The following is a 21,271-nucleotide window of genomic DNA, read 5'->3' as shown; positions in this document are numbered from 1 at the left end:
CATTGCATTTGCCTTTGATCTTGAACTGGAACGATTATGCCCATTTGATTGCTCAAATCAGTATCCACTGCAGATGAGATTTTCATTTGATCTTCTTCCATTTGTATTTGATTTTGATTTAGGACGATGCCCATCTGAATGTTGGAATTGGTAGAGGAGATTTCCCCTTGATCTTTTTCTGATCGCATCACTCCATTGTTTAGATTAACCTGCATTTGAAATGCAGCAGCATAGAAATTTCCAGGAAGAACAGCACCGAAATATGATCCTGTTGGCGGATGTTGATGCATTTGAAATGCACCCATTTTGCTAGGAGCATACAAATTTCCATCTTGATGATCCCATTTGAAATTGCTAATAAGATTTGCCCCCATTTGAGGATGAGCATAAAATTCGGAGTTTTGGTGTTCATGAGTGTGATGAGGATCTTTGCAATTATATGATGAGCTGCCATTGAATTCTTCAACAATGTCCTCCTCAAACTCTATGCAGCGGATTCTGATGTAAACAGAGCATCCGCAGAGTATTGCAAGCTGTCGGCCTTTGCTTAGAAGCCCTTTCTTCCTGTTCACAAATGTCATACGCCGCTGCAATTTGTGCTCCCTCAATCGCTCCTCCAACTTCCTTCTGCCCCTCCTCTTCTTCATATCCATCGATTCTTCTTTTGCGTGTTGATGTTGAAGATTTGGAACAACAATTGCAGTTTCATTTGCATGGTGTTGTTCGCCATTGAATACTTCTGCGATGTTCTCCTTAAACTCTTCCCACTGAATTCTGATGTAGATTGAGCAGCCACAGAGGATTGCAAGCTCTCGCCCCATCTTTAATATTCCCTTCTGCCGCTTCATAAATGTCTGCCGTCTTTCGGCTCTCTCTTCCCTCAAACACATCTCTAGCTTCTGTCTACCCATGCTCTTCGATTTTCTAACATCTAAACAACAACAATTGTCATATAAATATTTGCCTAAGGTTTTATTTTATCTAATAAAGATTATTCAATTACAAGAATTCATGAACTTTCTCAAACCCTACTAAAATGTCATTCCCACCTCATAGACATCTAGTTTGAACTAAAAACACTAAAATCTTAAAATAAAGGGAAAAAAAATACACCACTTTGTATGTGAAATTCAAAGTTATACTTCATATTTTTTTAAATCTAGGGCGGAATTTTTAATAAATTTAAATTATTTTTTGAATTCTAAATTTCATCACAGATGCATTTTAGATTCTTAAAATTTGTGAGCTAATTTCTGTCGAGAAAAGGAAAATGGACATAAATGTGAACTTGACTTGAAAAATCTATACAATACTTGATTTAGATAGTAAATATTTTATTAAATCTAACAAAAAAGTGTCTTCAATTACAAAAATTGGAGACCTTTCTAAAATCCTATTATTCTTAATAAAATAAAATATAAAATACATAGGGGCGGGGGCCCTAGCTCGGTTGGCTAAATCTTCCTTGTTACAAGGGGTTGGTCAAATACATAAGGGTGGGGGCCCTAGCTCGGTTGGCTAAATCTTCCTTGTTGCAGAGGGTTGGTCACGGGTTCTAGTCTCTCCCGTCCTCGTGGTACCGTGGGCGTGTTGCACCAGCGCTAAATTCAGACACAATCAAATTCCACAAAAAATTCATGTCTTGCTAAATGGATTCTAGAAATCAAATGATATTAAACTATCTAAAATGTTCACAAAGTATTATGTGGGACTATTTCACATTCTTGAAAATCTAGAACAGAATTTTGAATAAATTTTTACCAAAAGAAAAAAATACTGTTATAATGAAAATTTGAAAATCATATTAAAAATAGATATCTAAAATTTTAATGTAACAATATCTCTTTAAATACTTTACAAAAGATTTAAATAAATACCTGAAATGCGAATATATATCACAGATGAACTTTAAATTTTTGTCTAGTGCTGCTCTCATGAATTTTTAGTAATCTAGCTTTAAATTTTAGATCAAATAAGAATAAAATAATTTTAAAATGTCTTATAAATAAATGGAAGTGAAATTAAAGCACATCTCATGTAAAATCAATTGAAAATAATAATACTATTGAGTGTTGAGACTGCTTGATAGAGACGAGTGAAATTGTCTCATCCTCCTCCCATTGGGCTGCAGCCAAGTTGTAAATTGTTTGAACGTGAACGTGATTGAAATTAGTTGTTATAAATCAGTTAAAATTAGCGATTAGAATATAGTAGTTTTATAATTTGTAATAATTTATATTTGTAAATTAATAATTATTATTTAGTTAAATAATAAAGATTTTTAATTTTCTTAAAATTAATATTAAAATTTTTCATTAGAGATATAAGATTTTTATATTAAATAGTTTTTAAATCAATTATGTATAGACACTAAAAATATATATTTTTAATTAGATAAATTATTTAATAATTTTTTTTAAAAATTTAGATTATTTTATATAAATAAATATTTTTCTTTAAATTTGATTCTAATCATTATTATGTATTAAAAATATATGGGTAAAACTATTTTTCAATTATTTATAAAGGAGAAATATTTGCTTTGAAGAAAGACGGAAATGTTATATCATAAAAAATGAAAATAAAAAATTGTATAAAATCAATATCATTATCATCTAACAAAAGTACAATTTATACTATCTAATTATTTGAGCAAAGATATCAAACAAATAACTCAAGGCAAATATATGTACTAGCTAAGCTTAATGTGCTTAATGTGCAAAGCTTTAAATTCTAATACGAATTTTTTTGTTAAGATCCAAAAGAACCATCTACTCCTCCTTGCTCTTGTAAAAATGACTCATCATTCAAATATATATATTAGAAAAGCTAAAAGATAATTAAAATACATCTATATATAATTTTAATTGAAGATATCTATTTTTGTTAACTGCAGAATTAAATTATCTTGTCCTTACCATTCATCGTTGGCTTCCACGGATAAGGTAAATATGAGATAAAATAGACCAAAATTGCTTATTTTCAATTATACTATTTTAAGGTACACGTGTTCTAACATGAAACTTCTCAAGGAAATATATAAATCTGTCAAAATTACGATTGGAATATATTAATAAATGCTTCGTATTTTAATTTTTAGATGTGTTTCCGAAACAAAATATTTTTTCTTTAAAATAGTGCTCAGCCTTCTTTTTGGACAGTTTTTCTCCAACGGGAAACGTGGCTTCCGCCTCACGAAACCATCATTTCTTTGCAATCGAATTTTTGGTAGTTTTTTAAAAATTTCAAAATGTAAACTTGCAGTTATAGTGAAGTTTCATGTAAAGTGCATGTAATCGAATACTGACTCTTATTTGTTATGGATGTAGTTAATTTTATTTGAATATTTTTTATTTTAAAATTGAACTCTTAAGTAGCCACTGGCTAACTAGTCGATTAGATTATTTAAATTGAAATTTTTTAAATTAAAAAAAAGGAAAACAATGATAATACAAATTTTAAATTAATTAGCGGAGAGGCTATTTCAGTCTCATAGGATACCCACTCAAATCGTCCAACATATAAATTCTGTGTAATTCATGATTTTAAATAATAAATAAAATACCTATTACAATTACTTTTCAAATATAATGGTATTAAAATTTTGACAAATGCAAAGGAAAAACGACACGTGTAGGTGGTCTCTTATTATGAGCGATATAATTTTTTTTTAATACCTTTGGCAGATAATTAGAACGGTTATCAACTAACTCTATATGTGATAACAATGCCATTCGTTTCCAGAAACCTTTTTTTGTGACTGTCTCCTGATATACATTGGATGCATTCATTGTAACTAGACATTGTTTGTGACAGTGAGAATTACAGAGTAAGTCAGAACTTTCTATTTTTGTGCCAATTATTTGTTTCTTGACCTACTATCATTGCATTTTCCTAATTCTATAGTGTTATTTGATTTGAAGTAGGGAATTTTGCAGCAGATGAATTGTTTGGGAGATTCAAAGAGTTTGAAACCAATTGGCAACCATCTGAACCAAGTTCCAAATCTGCCTATGTCTGCACTTACTGAATTTCACTTTCTTCTCAGTGTGCATGAATGTTGAAAGATGGAAGAATGGTGGTTTTAGTTCAATTTTTCAATGGTTGTTCTCCTTTACGCTTTATGCATTATAAAACCCATGGGTTACTTAGCAAATAGTGAAGATGCTTTTGAATATTTGATTCTTCGTGTCAGAATATGCATGTATATTCACATTGAACCAGTGTCCATAGTAATTTATAGAGAAATTTGTGTGTGCTTATAGCTCTTACATTATGTTTATGAATCAATCCCTATTACATCGCAGGGCCATTCACATTGCTCGGGTTACATCAATAAATTACGAATTCTATTGAAGAATATCAACAGTGATTCGTCATCTTATTCACATTCTTGCATGCTTCATCAGGAAAAACTATAATGGCATTTGAATAGAATTATTGTCCCTTTCATTGTCTTTGCTTCAAATAACTCATGTTGGATAACACTTTGTTTGAGTTGAGGATAAAATACATGTGCCTTTGGTCCACGATCAACCTTATACCTTATCACAATTTGTGACAAGCAAGCTAATGTGTGTACCTTCTTATAGAACACAGTACCTTTTAAAACCACTATTAACTTGCACTAAGCAGGAGAGATGATGCAAGCTCCATATTCAAGCAAAATTTCTAGAAGCAAATTCCTTGTTGCACTCTCAATATATCTTGATCTATAAGCCTATACGGAAGGAAACATTTGAGAAATTAAGATACACAAAATGTACATTTTGATAAGCGTGTCTTGATATAGATGTGTTACTATTATGTCATTTCTATAAGGCCCCGTTTGGTTACGGGAATACCGGGCGCGGAATAGGGTTTTCAACGCCAAAATCAGGTTATGGAAGAAAACGGTGGCGTTTGGTTCATCAAACGCATAACCCGGTTTTGGGTTTCATCTGCCAATTTCGCTCAAAAATTGGAAGAAATTTCTTCCAAGAAATAGGTGGAAGTTGAAATGAAAACCAGGTTTTGGGTTTTTATGAATGCATTTGAATAAATCGTCGGGTCCGCCGAATCCGCCTTAGGTTTTTGGAAGAACAAATTGGGTTTTTTGGAAGACGACGGTTGTATTGTTTTCGTGCTCTGTTGTGCGAAGGCGAGGGTTTTTGGTTTGCTGCGTTTGTTGGGCTTGTGGGTTTTCTGTGGCCGTGGTTTCCTGTGGCCGTGGCGTGTGGCCGTGGCATTTTCTGCAATTTCTCTTCTCCACTTTGAACAGCGGTGGCAGTAAACGGTTCTCCTCTCACACCCACCTTTGCATACTGGATTTTTTAAAGTTTTTTTGGTTCATTCAAACGTAACTGTTTGTTTCAAATCTATTTTTAAAATAGTCAATATATGTGGTAACTGTTTGTTTCAAATCTATTTTTAAAATAGTCAATATGTGCTCACTAATAAATTCGAGTATAGTGCTGTGAGAGATCAATACCAATGAAATGAAAAATTAAACTTTGTAACAGTTTCTGGCTGTTTAATCTGTTTAGCAAAATAGTCAATATGTGCTCACTAATAAATTCCACTATAGTGTTGTGAGAGATCAATACCAGTGAAATGAACAACCAAACTTTGTAACAATTTCTTGCCAGTAATGAGTTCTAGTATGTTGTTGTGAGAGATGAATGAAATACCATTAAATAGAGCCAAGTCATAAACTTGTGCTCACTAATAAATTCCAGTATAGTGTTGTGAGAGATCAATACCAATGAAATGAATAACTAAACTTTCTAACTGTTTCTTGCCAGTAATGAGTTCTAGTATACTGCTGTGAGAGATGAATGCAATACCATTAAATAGAGTCAAGTCATAAACTATGTATGAATCAACTATGTATAGATCAATGTCAATCATGGCTTTTATCTATACATAATCAATATGTGCTCAATATGTGCTTAATAATGAATTCTAGTGTGTGCTCATGTGATTACCTGTATATATCATAGAGCCAATCAAGCAAAACATGGCAATCATGGCTTTTATCTATACATAGTTGACCTATACGTAGTTTATCATGGTTCAAATCTATTTAGCAAAACAGTTTAATATATGCTGTAACAGTTTGTTTAGAATCTGTTTGACAAAATAGTCAATATATGCTCACTAATGACTTTCAGTATAGTGTTGTGAGAGATCAATACCAGTGAAATGAACAACTAAACTTTGTAACAGTTTCTTGCTAGTAATGAGTTCTAGTGTACTGCTGTGAGAGATGAATGCAATACCATTAAATAGAGCCAAATCATAAACTATGTATAGATCAATGGAAATCATGGCTTTTATCTATACATAATCAATATGTGCTCAATATGTGCTCAATAATGAATTCTAGTATGTGATCATGTGATTACCTGTATATATTATAGTGCCAATCATAATAGCAAAACATGGCAATCATGCTTTTATCTATACATAGTTGACCTATACATAGTTTATCATGGTTCAAATCTGTTTAGCAAAATAGTCCAATGGGTTCCAGTATAGTGATGTGAGAGATCAATGCAATACCATTAATCAAAGTGAATCATGCCAATGAAATGAACATCTAAACTATGGATATATCAAGTATGTATTGATCCATGCAAAATCATTCAACATACTTATGAGGTCATAAACTATGTATAGATAAAAGCCATGATTTCAAACTATGTATAGATCAATGCAGAAAGAAACTCTATTCCTATTGCCAACTATGCTACTTTTCATCTTCTAAAAGACGAGCCTCAGTTTTAGCGGACCCGACGATTTATTAAAACACATTCATAAAAGCCCAAATTCAAGTTATAGTTTGTACATGTGTATGTGTACATACATACATGTGTTTGTACATTTATACATGTGTGTACATGGATACATACATGTGTGTGTATGTACGTACACACATACATACTTGTGTGTGTACGTACATGCATGCATACATACATGTGTGTGTCTACGTACATGCATGCATACATGTGTGTGTGTACGTACATACATGCATACATACATACATACATTCATGTGTGTGTATGTACATACACACATACATACATGTGTGTGTACATACGTACATGCATACATACATGTGTGTGTGTACGTACATACATGCATACATACATGTGTGTGCACATACATATATACATACATGTGTGTATACATATAGACAAATGGAATCAATATTATGCTTTCATTGGTATAGATAGATTACATGGAGTATAATGACACATTGTAATTTGTTCTTTATGGGCTTATGATCCTCGGTAGTTGGTACTCCTTGTTGTATTTGAATAAATAATTGACTTCTTAATGCAATGAGGCTAGCAAATAATCATGTTGTATCTTGATAGGTGATAGTTGACATTTCATAACTGATAGTGTTTAAATTGTCCACATTTTAGGTCACTGATGGATCCTATGGAGAGTATAGAGGTCCAAGGAAGCATAGTTAGGAAGACCACATACACCCGCATTCTCACAATTCTTTTTGCTTTTGTTGGCATAGCCAAAGTACTGGTAGCCTGAGAAGGTAGTCAAATGGGTAAACAAATAAGAAAAGGAAATTCCTTTTGTAGAGACATTATTCATTCGAATGAGGTGGATTGTCATGATCAGATTCGGATGAGTAGGGCAGCCTTCTTTTCTCTAGCTCGTATTCTAAGGCTGAAAGGAAGCTTGAGAGATACGATCCACTTGAAGTTAGAGGAACAACTAGTGATGTTCCTCCACACCCTTGGGCACAATCTAAGGAACCGCAAGATTGCCCATAACTTTGGGCACTCAGGAGAGACAGTCAGTCGGTACTTCCACAAGGTTTTGATGGCTATCTTAGCCCTTCACAGAGATTACTTCATACCACCTAGTCCAGGCACTCCTCCTGAAATTAGTGGGAAGGATCATTTTGAACCATTCTTCAAGGTAAATCACACATTATTACAAGTTTATTGTCTAGAATGTTGTCCTTATCTTATTATTACTTGAGCATACATTTGATCAGTGTATCATATCCCACAGGATTGCATTGGAGCCATCGACGGTACCCATATTCTAGTGCGAGTTGATGTCGACATACAGGGTAAATATCGTGATAGAAAAGGGAACCTATCACAAAATGTTATGGGTGTCTGCTCCTTTGATTGTAAGTTTCAGTATTGCCTTGCTCGTTGGGAAGGCTCTGCTGCAGATAGCCGTGTTCTAGCCTCAGCTCTATCCAGATCAGATCCACTTGTAGTTCCCCCTGGTAAGCCAAATCACATTTTAATATACTCAAGGTTATGCTAAATGGTTCAAGTATTAACAATATACTTTCTTTATATAGGAAAATATTATCTCGTGGATTTTGGATATCCAAATGCACCTGGATTTCTCGCTCCTTATCGGTGTACACGCTACCACTTGAAAGAGTGGTCAAGAGAAAACCCAATAAACTCTGCACATGAGTTGTTCAACCATCGACACTCCTCTCTTAGAAATGCAGTAGAACGTACATTTGGTATTCTGAAGCAGCGTTTTCCAATCTTAAGACATGCAACGTCTTATGATATCATGACACAATCCTATATTGTTTTAGCATGTTGCATACTTCACAATTTCATTACGATAAAGGATGGCCTTCCATCGGAAGAAGCTATTGAAGAGGAAGATGATTGTGATGGGATAGAGGTGCCACTACTTGAGACATATGGATTGTCTCAGGAGGATAGAAATGAGTGAGCCCAATTTCGAGAAGATATAGCAAATAGGATGTGGGAAGATTATAGATCTCGAGAATAAATGATTTATTAGAAGGCAATGTGCTTTATATGATTAAATTGATGTATGCATATACAATGATGGTGTTTGATTTCGTTATTCTGATATCAGTCTTTGCTACATTCTAATTAAATAAAAAGAACATTAACTTTCAATTTCACACCTACATTATGTACAAAAATTGTTGATCATATCTGCAATACACAATTCAACTTGAAATATAGATTACATTGATTTAAATGCAAGAAAGCACAATTATTATACATCTTTGCATTGAGAAAGTACAATAACATGCTTCATAATGGGGCTCATGACTATTTACTTTCCATTGATATCACCATTTTGTCTTACTGGTAGTTTTTTTGATGTTGATGTGTTATCATCAATTATTGCTTAAAATGTGTATCATCTTTAGTTAAATTCTTTCAAGTTTATTAAATGTTAGCCTCATTGCATTAGGATGTATTAAAAAATGATATTTAAAGTTTATCATCTTCAATTTTAAATGAAATACAGCAAGGAGTACCAAATGATGAAGATCATAAGCCCACTAGTAAGAAGAGAACAACGAATTCGTTGAAAATCCTATTTTTCTGATGTTACTACTTGCTGCATTCCATTTAAATTTAAAAAGCAATAACTTCAATTTCAGTCGTATGATTACTTTAAATCGTAATACGTTTACCTATTCAATATGTTAGCCTTGTTCCATTATGACATATTACAAATTGATAGTTAAAGATTTTCTATTTCAAATTTAAATGAAATACAGGAAGGAGTACACAATGGCATATACTGAGCTCATGATGAGCATGGACGGATCTGATCATGTGAAACAGATGTGTTCTCCCATTACTTTGAGTGATATAGATGGATCCCTCACTGTGAGCAACAAATCTTCTTCTTCAAAGAAGAAAATGTGGACAAAATCGATGGAACGCAAGTTTTTAGACTTGCTCCTTGAACAAGTCCATCTCGGACGGAAAGGTGAAGGTGGGTTTAAAAAAGAGGCGTGGACTACGATAGAGAGGACATTCAATGCAGTGATGAACTCGAATCTGTCACGAGATCATTTTAAGAATAAGCTAAAAACATGGAAAGTAGGATATAAAGTAATGAAGGACTTGAAAAATACAAGTGGGTTAGCTTGGAATGAAGAAACTCAAACTGTGGATGCTGAGGATTCAGTGTGGGATGACCTTTTGAAGGTAGGATCATCTTTGTACTCTTTTCATTGAAAAAAATTTTCCTTCTTATTTTAATAATGAAAAACTTACAACCTAATCCATCTATTAATGCTTATATGTAGAGGAGAGAATTCAAAAATGCAAAAATGTATAAGAGGTCACCTTTCCAATATTTCAATGAGTTGGTTGTAATTGTCGGTAATGACATTGCTGAAGGGTTCGCATCTACAACACCCCTTGATGCTGAAGAAGGGCACCCTATGAACGATGCATTTAATGTGCTTGATTAGGATGATACCAATTGTGGTACACCTCTTGACAGCCAACCAGATATTGATGAAGAGTTATATCATTCCAATCAGTCGAGTGCAAGTGCTAGAGGGACTCCTCCACCATCATCATCAAGGAGGGGAAAGAGGAAGAAGACATCTTTGGCTGCATCATTGGATGTGATATGCGAAACTATGAAGGAACTGAAAGATGGCCTCATTAAGCCTCTGATTGTAAAAGTGGATAAATCTGAAGATGATAATAATTTGACTGTTGCATATACAGCTCTCAAAGCTGTCCCTGAACTAAGTCGAGCAATTTTTGTGAAAGCACATGATACCTTCGTGCTTCAACGTGAAAGAGCCAAAGGGTTCTTGATGATGGATGAGGTGGAGAGAGTGGAGTGGATTGCAATGACATTTGGTACCATTTAGCTATTTCAGCTACTGACTGGATTGCAATGACTTATGCTGCATGATTACTCTATTCAATGGTTTTGCATTAATCTCTAATAGCACTAAACTAAAACTATATTAATCTCACATCACTATATTGGAACTCATTATTGAGCACATTTTGACTATTTAATTAGTGATCTCTCACAGCACTATACTGGAAGTCATTAGTGAGCATATATTTACTATTTTTTTAAACAGATTCTAAACAAATTGTTACAGCATGTATTGGACTATTTTGCTAAATAGATTTGAACCATGATAAATTATGTATAGATAAAACCCATGATTGTCATTGATCTTCCATGTATCCATACATAGTTTATGTGTTGGCTGTGTTTAATGGTATTGCATTGATTTGTACATAGTTTATGACGTCATAAGTATGTTGAATGATTTTGCATGGATCTATACATACTTGATATATCCATAGTTTAGTTGTTCATTTCATTGGCATGATTCACTTTGATTAATGGTATTGCATTGATCTCTCACAACAGTATACTGGAACTCATTAGTGAGCATATATTTACTATTTTGTTAAACAAATTCTAAACAAACTGTTATAGCATGTATTGAACTGTTTTGCTAAACAGATTTGAACCATGATAAATTATGTATATGTCAACTATGTATAGATAAACGCCATGATTGTCATTGATCTTCCATGTATCCATACATAGTTTATGATTTGGCTGCGTTTAATGGTATTGCATTGATTTGTACATAGTTTATGATGTTATAAGTATGTTGAGTGATTTTGCATGGATCTATACATACTTGATATATCCATAGTTTAGTTGTTCATTTCATTGGCATGATTCACTTTGATTAATGGTATTGCATTGATCTCTCACAATACTATACTGGGAGTCATTAGTGAGCATATATTTACTATTTTGTTAAATAGATTCTAAACAAACTGTTACAACATGTATTGGATTGTTTTGCTAAACAGATTTGAACCATGATAAACTATGTATATGTCAACTATGTATAGATAAAAGCCATAATTGCTATTGATCTTCCATGTATCCATACATAGTTTATGAGTTGACTGCGTTTAATGGTATTGCATTGATCTGTACATAGTTTATGACATCATAAGTATGTTGAATGATTTTACATGGATCTATACATACTTGATATATCCATAGTTTAGTTGTTCATTTCATTGGCATGATTCACTTTGATTAATGGTATTGCATTGATCTCTCACAGCACTATACTGGAAGTCATTAGTGAGCATATATTTACTATTTTGTTAAACAGATTCTAAACAAACTGTTACAGCATATATTGGATTGTTTTGCTAAACAGATTTGAACCATGATAAACTATGTATAGGTCAACTATGTATAGATAAAAGCATAATTGCCATGTTTTGCTATTATGATTGGCATTATGATATATACAAGTAATCACATGAGCACATACTGGAATTCATTATTGAGTACATATTGACTATTTTGCTAAACAGATTTGACACAAACAGCCAGACACTATTACAAAGTTTAGTTGTTCATTTCACTGGTATTGATCTCTCATAGCACCATACTAGAATTTATTAGTGAGCACATATTGACTATTTTGCTAAATAGATTTGAAAAAAATAGTTACCACATCTATTGACTATGCTAAGCAAATAGCAGATAGAAATAGAACCATGATAAACTATGTATAGGTCAGCTATGTATAGATAAAAGCTAGTGATATACTTGTAAATTTCATTATTGAGCACATATTGATTATGTCTAGATAAAAGCCATGATTGCCATTGATCTATACATAGCTTATGAATTGGTTCTATTTATATGGTATTGCATTCATCTCTCACAGCACTATACTAGAACTCATTACTGGCAAGAAACTGTTACAAAGTTTAGTTGTCCATTTCAGTGGTATTGATCTGTCACAGCACTATATTGGAATTCATTAGTGAGCACATATTGACTATTTTGCTAAACAGATTTGAAACAAACAGTATGTATGTACACACATGTATGTATGTACGTACGTATGTATGTATTATGTGCATATGTATGTACACACATGTATGTACGCATGTATACATACTTGATCTATGCATTGCATTGATCTCTCACAACACTATACTGGAACTCATTACTGAGCACATTTTTACTATTTTGCTAAGCATGTATGTATGTATATGTGTATGTATGTATGTACACACATGTATGTACGTATGCATGTATGTATGTGCATATGTATGTACACACATGTATGTACGTACATATGTATGTATGTGCATATGTATGTACACACATGTATGTACGTATGTATACAAACTTGATCTATGCATAGTTTAGTCATCCATTTTATTGACATGATTGGCATTGGTCAATACGCAGGATAGTTGTTCATTTCATTGGCATTCGCACGATTGGCATGTGAATTCATTCCAGATGGTTAATTGGCTTTGTGTAATGGTATTGCATTGATCTGTCACAACACTATATTGGAAATCATTACTAAGCACTTTTTTTCTATTTTGCTAAGCATGTATGTATGTATGTGTGTATGTATGTGCGTATGTATGTATGTACGTGCGTATGTATGTACACATGTATGTACATGTGTATGTATGTATGTATGTGCGTATATATGTATGTCTGTGCATATGTATGTTCACGCATGTATGTACGTATGTATACATACTTGATATATGCATAGTTTAGTCATTCATTTCATTGACATGATTGGCATTGGTCAGTACATAGTTTAGTTGTTCATTTCATTGGCATTCACACGATTGGCATGTGAAATAATTCCAGAGGGTTTGTTGGCTTTGTTTAATGGTATTGCATTGATCTCTCACAACACGTAGTTTATGATCCTGTAAACGTTTGGTATAGTTGTTCATTGCATTGTTAATTAGAGTTATATTTGAACCATACATACGTGGAATACACAAGGAGTGGCAAATGATGAATGCTCAATTGTAGAACTTGAAAGCATATAGAAATGTGATTTGCTAGATGATTGTATAGTTCATGATTCTGTCCTATGTTATATCTATAGTCCTAATTTGCTTGCATATGTTTTTATTTTTTTGTCTTTTTGTCCCTATTTGATTTCCTATGTATGTTCTCATTGACAAGATTATCAAAAGTATTGAGGATTTTTGGTAGATGATTGTACAGTCATGATTATGTCCCATGTTATATATATATTCCTAATTTGTTTGGATATTTTTTAAATTTCTTTTTTTTTTTCCACAGTTTGGTTTCCTATGTACGTGCTTCTTGACAAGATTGTCAACGGTATTGATAAAGTGTCTTTCTCTTGTATTTTTTTATTGCTCTTGATTTGCTAATATTGCAAGACCACACATGCTGATAAAAAATGAGCTATCTGATGATTGTTTACTGTGTTTGTAAACGATCAATATTTCTGATGCCACTCCTTGGTGTATTCCATTAAAAAAAAATCAGGTTTTAATTTTTCAAGCATGTTTAGTTCATATATGCAGGATTGACCATCTAACAATACAAACAGTAATGGGAAGATTGAGCAGCATGAGAGGGTTGCCGTCGAATGTGGTGCATAAGGGCATACATCGTGGATTTCTCAGTGTTTTCGTATGTAACGGTGTGTCATCGAATGTGGGGTATAAAGGCATACATCGTGGATTTCTCAGTGTTTTCGTGTTTAACGGTGTGTTTTCACACCACCATCAAATCATGGATATTGTTCTATCAAGTTAACAAGTTTTCATATTGTAGTAATTATGTGAAATTCATTATTAGAATTTCATGATGTTAAAATATGATTTATATGATTAATGATTTTCATGATCTTTTTTTTTAAATTGCATGTAAAATCTATGTTGCCAAAATTCCACATTTTTTAAGAGCAATTATTAACAAAGCATCATTTTTCTTGTTAAAGTTATCATCAAATGTTTAATGTATGTGAATGTAAAATGGTATATTTTTTCCTATAGAATATTTCACGTAAAATTTAGTTGCATATTTTGTTGAATAATTAACTAACTTAATAAATTTATTAAAAGGGAGAGATACATAGAGGGGTAGAGAGTGCGGGATAAGAAGGGGGGACGGAGGGACAGAGGGAGAGAGTGAGAGAGAGAGAGAGGAGCTTGTGTGTTCCTGCATCTGTAGAAAGGTGTATGTTGATGTGTGTTTTATGACTCACCAAATAGTAGAACGAAATACTGAAATATCTTATCCTCTCTTGAATATATATCTGTCTATGACCTCATCAAGATCCTCAAATGTCTCCTCCCCAATTGAAAGTATTTTCCAAGTCGAAGATAGCTAGCAAAATCCTTTTGGTCTTTTCCTCCCTCCACAATATCCTTGTGTGCATAAACTCCATTGAAAGTGTTCAGTCTTAGAATCAAGTGAGTAGGCCCTTTCAAGCTTGGACGGATAATACTCTCCCCTGGCTCTTTATCTGTTAGGAACTTAATGGTTTCATTCTTTTGTTCACTTCGTGAAATGGAATTCTCTTCCGCAAAATATGGATCCTTAACCTCCTTATCCTTATCCTATGCACCCTAATAGTTATCATTCTTTAGTGAACTCTCTTTGCAAGTTAACTCAACTAGGTACTTCACTTTTGTCATAGTTTTCACCCAACAGGTAAGGATGTTGCCTTCTGCAATTTTTTCTAAAGGATCTATATTTAGATCATCAGAAAGCTCCTCTTTCAATATTATTCATGTCAAGCTTGATTCTAGATCACAAATTATACGATGATTTTGGACTCTGCGGGGACAATTTTAATCTACATTCTTATGTATAATTTAGGATCTCCCCTTAAGACATGTCATTAAATATAGTTAATTACACTTAGATTAAGGCATTAAGATGAATAACATATACATAGACATGAATAAGGTATTAAGATGAATAACATATACATAAATATGAATAACACATACATAAACATAAAAGATTAAGACATTAAAAGATCAATTTAACATGTACATAAGACATTAACAAGTACTCTTTATGTTCTTAAATATGTATTAAATTTATTGATTAAATATTGAAAACATACATACATTCAACATGAACATAAGACATAAACATAATATGTACATCTATGTAAAATAACACATCTATGAAATAATGTATACATACCCATGTAAAATGTATCCAAAATGCCATATAAAATGTCTCCAAAATACCACATCAAATGTCCCTAAAATACCACATGTATCAAATGTATCTAAAATAACATGTACATCCATATAAAAGTATTTGAAGACATGTATCTGAAATAACATACATATCCATATAAAAGTATCTGAAATAACACATGTATCTGAAATAACATATGTCGAGCTAGATATCAAAGTATCTAAAATGACATGTATATATATATATATATATATATATATATATAATATCCCAACATCAATGAAATAGACATGTGTAAACTAAGATCAACCACATCCCCCTCCTAATCCTTGACCCCAAAAGTCTCTACGATCTAGATCTGGACCCTGTGTCAAATGAAAGAAATGTGTAAAATTATAAAATTATACATATGTATATGTACATGTATTATATCATATGTACAATATATATCTATCAAATATATAATAAAAAATACATAACATACCTATGACTCATGTCGTGCAGGATCTGTCAGGGTCTGAAGATCTCCAAAATGCAATAGACTATCACTAAGACCCTATAGAACACACATGTACATGTACACAAGTTAAATTGAATCACTCAAGAATATGTATGTATAGACCTAAGAACATACATATAAAAGATCTTGAGTACACTAAAAAAACTATATACATATGTAAATTATAGTAACAAATAAATGTAAACATATATAAATTTACAATATTTACCATAGCATCATGTAATGCTCTACCAATCTAATTGATAGCTGAGTCATGTAGTGATAGAGTAATCTTTGAATCATGGAATGTAGGTGCTCTAAAGCTAGGCTGTGCAGGTGCTATAGGATCCTGAGTAGGTGTAGGGATAGGTGCTATAGGGACAGGTGTTGTATGGCCCTCTGTAGGAGCAAGTGTTGTAGAATGTGCAAGGATATCCTCCTGTCTCTATGAGGGTTGTGATCCTACTGTGTGGGACAAAATATGGCTAATGTGTCCACCAATGTCACAAAGAATAATCTCCATGACTATCTACAATGCAAGATATGATCCAAGAAGATTAGATGCTAAATAAGATGCCATACGGCACAATGCATCCACATCTGATATAGCTGAAACCTCTAGTGGTGATGGTATGTCTATTATCTCATACAAATCATCAGCTCATGTACTAGAGGATGTACCTGTTGAAATAGGATCACGAGATCATAACATATATATGCCATATCTATATGAAGATATCTCCTGTAAGTGTGTGGCAACTATGGCAATGCTAGAAAATATCTGACTCCTAACTATATCATCAGGAACACTAAACCTACAGCAGTCATCTATGGACCTCTTGGCATAACCAAAAGGTTTGGACCCACCATTTCCCATTTATTAATGGGCACAGGGGTGTCTACAGGTCTAAATCTATCTGACAATCAGCCTCAGCCCTATCCAGCATGACCTAGAAAATTTGTATAATTGACATCATGATGTAAATGAAATTTTGCAAACAATTGTTTGCAAAAATAAAGAGGAAACTCATCCTTCTGTGGCCACCTATGATGCGTAGCTAACCACTGAGGATATATAAATGAAGCAATGAGCTAATCTATACACTTTGTCATTGAATAACCTCTAACCCTAGGCCTATTTATATAAAGGGAAACATGGTCTTCACCATAGCGGTGGAGACTTCACGATCAATCTGTGAATACTTCACAGTGCAAGTGACACTGTGAGAAAGGGAAGAGTAAAATGTCTCAACACTAATATCATCAAATGGGTTATACACAAAGATCATCTCAATCATTTGGCACAACTCATCTCTAATAGAAACAATCTTCTCCCTATTAGGGAGAGTGGTAGAAGCCAACAATGTAGAATCAAGATAGTCGAGAGCATGACATAATCTAGCAATGGTATCTACCAATAAACATTGTCTCTCCTCAATAGATGATGTCATTCCATGTGTTGTGCCTAACTCAGCACTAGGACCCCCTCCCTAAACACTAGCCTCCCCTAAGGACGTAGGTGCTCCACTAGTAACAGATGCCATAATGATATATGCAAAGATCTCTATCTATAAATGCATAGTTAAGATATACATACATAAGTACATATAATGCTAAATTTTAAATTTAATTTAAAACATGTATGTATATAAATATGTACAAATTTGAATGTAACTAAAAATATGCACATGTTATTTAGTACATCTAGCCCATGTATGTGAACATCTAGCTCAAATATGCACATCTAGCTCATGTATGTGAATAAAAAATATAGATGTATGTTATTTAGTACATCTAGGTTTACTATGTTAATGTTTTCTAAAATGTAACTAATAGATTTGTAAAATGTAATGTTATTTAGTACATATAGGTTTGCTATGTTAATGTAACTAATAGGTTTGTAAAATGCTATGTTATTTAGTACATATAGGTTTGCTATGTTAATGTTTTCTAAAATGTAACTAATAGGTTTTTTGTTAATGTTTACTATGTTAATGTTTTCTAAAATGTTATTATATAGGTTTGTACTATGTTAATGTTTTATCAAATGTAATTACTTTAGTTATCTAAGTCTCAACTTGAATTTTCTATGTTTGAGATCATGTAAAATCTACATTTATGATTAAATGTACATATTTAATTTAAAAATACTATATAGTTTTCTATCTTTAACATATCAACATCTAATTATATAAAAAATATTAACTAGTCTAAATAATTAACTATTAAAAAAACACTTAAAATAAATTTAATTTAATTATTAAAACACAAAAAAATAATTCATTTAATTAATACAATCATCTAATAGCTAAAAACATTAAAAAAATAAAAAATGCACCTACCTGTTATGGCTGAAACACCCTAACCACTTGATAACCACAATAGTGAAATGCAACAGTGAAATGACCGTCGACAGTGATTTTTTGATATTTATAAACCTAGGGGGGTTATGACCAAAAGGGTTTCAGCTGAAACAGCCTCTACCACATCAGCATGGGAAAGTGCCATGTCTGTACGGCTAAATATGTTTTAGTCAAAATGCTTTCGATTGAAACCCTAATGGATATCACAAAGTGTGACACAGGTTTGTGCTTCGACCCATACCTAAAATTAAATTTGAGGTTCAGATTTGTGTGAATCTCTAAAAAAAAACAATAAAACAAATTGAGTGAGGGACTAATCATAAATAAAATTGAATCCTAACCCTAAATAACAATAATAATAATTAAAATTAGCAATAAATGTATTCATTAGTATCATGCTTAATTATTACATTTGTGCACACACATCAATGAGAAAAGAAAGAAAATCAAATCTAGGAAGTCAAAAAAAAATGGAGTTTCTAAGTTCCTTACTATAAAGCCTTCCAAAAGTATAAATGAATACATACTTCAAACTTTTAATAAGAATATCGAGTGGAGGAATTTGATTATTAGGTAGGGAAAAATAAAGCACTCCAAGTTCACCAAATAATTGGAGGAGGAATTTGATTATTGAGCGATCTTCTGTAAGATTCTCTTTCAAATAAAATGATGAATGAAAGATCCATGCAAATCTATTGGTCAAGACCAATAGAAGTAAAATAGGGCCTAGAAAAAGTGAAATGCAAAGATTTGGAGATCTTTTGATAAATATTTCTCACGTATTTTATATATATTTATGCAAGCATAATTGCGTTATCATAACTAGTCAGAAGCATTCTTATACTGAAGATTTTGACACAATTTTGCCCAACTGTAATGTTATGTAAATCACATGCTTTCCCATTGGGGTGATATAGGACCTTCAAAAATCACAAAAAAAATTAGAATAACAAATTTGAGGGTAGCAAATCCATAATATCAAATTTGAGAACTTCAAAATTAGCAAATTTGAAATATCAAGGTGGTTTTCAAGGGTGTCAAGGTAAGCAAGTCAAAGTCCAGATGGGAAACCTTGTATGTCATTGACTTAAATGTACAAAACCCTTTGTGGGAGTTAGTAGAAAAACATGTGTTGAAAAGAGATGGGACCATTAAGAGATAATTGCCTTGCTTGCTAGGTTTAGGTTATAGTATGGAATCTGCTATGGTTTCTTCAAAATGATGTAACAATCTTATAGGTTACTACTGGTGATATATTTAACTATACATGCTTTTTTAACTGCTACTATAGGATAACAAGTTTGATCCTTTGATGTTTAGATCCTCTTGAATGTCTACAAGAGGTGCCAAATAGATAACTAATTAGTTCCATCATGTGAAGAGAATTTATTTTAAATCAAATACATATCTTGTGTTAATGCATTTACCCTTGAGCATTAACAACATGTGCTGACAAAATAGGTTGCCAATCTATTTTTGCTCTCCACAATTGCAAAATGTAATGATTATGAGAGTTTGAGGCTCAAATTTTTTTCTCCACATTTTGCACCCTCATACAAATTTTATCCATTTATATTTACTACTGAACGAACATTATACCTACAATTTAAGTGTAAACAATTCGAATGCAATAAAGGGGAAACTATTATATTGGGGAAAACTATTATCTTTTATATTGTTTGATTTCCAATTTTAGATTGGTAATCAAAGAATATAAAAGTGTTCTTGAGAAGGTAATTGTGGCATGGGAGATTGATGAAACAATATTTGGGGAGCTTCATTTTTAGAATTAAATGGTATTTAATTCCCTTTCTTTTTCCCCAAATCTTGTAACCAACCCAATTTTGAAACTCCAAGCCATTTGAAACTCCAAGCCTATACTAAATGAAACCTTAAGCCAAATTCAGTCTTGAGTGGAATTGTGGTCTGGTAGTTGTATTTGTGTTTTAATTTTTTAAATAATGATTATAGTTGCAAATATAAAATGTATTTTTTTTCCTACTAGGATTTGATTTACATGTTTAAATTAGAAATTAATCTTTTATAAAATATTTTCAAGGTTAAGTTGTACAACATGGATTTTCATTATGGGATGAAAGTAGAAGTGTGTTCTGATGAAGAGGGTTTCGATGGAGCATGGTTCCCTACGACCATAATAGGATATGTTGCCAATGCATAGAGGCCTAAGTTCATCATTGAATATAATAATTTTATAACAAATGAATAGACCCAAGAGCATCTTATAGAGGAATTATATTTAGAATGTATTTGACCTTCAACTCTAGTTGTTAGTCTACCTAAATATATTTCAGTGGATTTGGTTGTTGACATGTTTGAGAATAATTATTGCTTGACAAGTGTTGTTGTAGATGGTTTTGAATCTCATTTAAGTCATCAACAATTTTTTTAAATATATTTATCCCAAAACTAGAACTCTTCAAGCATATTCTCGTTCCCTTGTATGTCGAGCCCATGATTAGGTTAACAAAAGATGGATACTAAAATAGTGGATTTCAACATGACATTGTTTTGTTTAGATTGAGATCCATATATCTTTGGAGCGTGAAGTGTATTGCATTTGAAAAAATATATTCAATTTTTA

The sequence above is a fragment of the Cupressus sempervirens genome, chromosome 11 (genome assembly GCF_028749045.1).
Source record: "Cupressus sempervirens isolate cs-2001-9-10 chromosome 11, ASM2874904v1, whole genome shotgun sequence".
Taxonomy (NCBI): Eukaryota; Viridiplantae; Streptophyta; class Pinopsida; order Cupressales; family Cupressaceae; genus Cupressus; species Cupressus sempervirens.
This window is presented reverse-complemented; position numbering follows the sequence as displayed.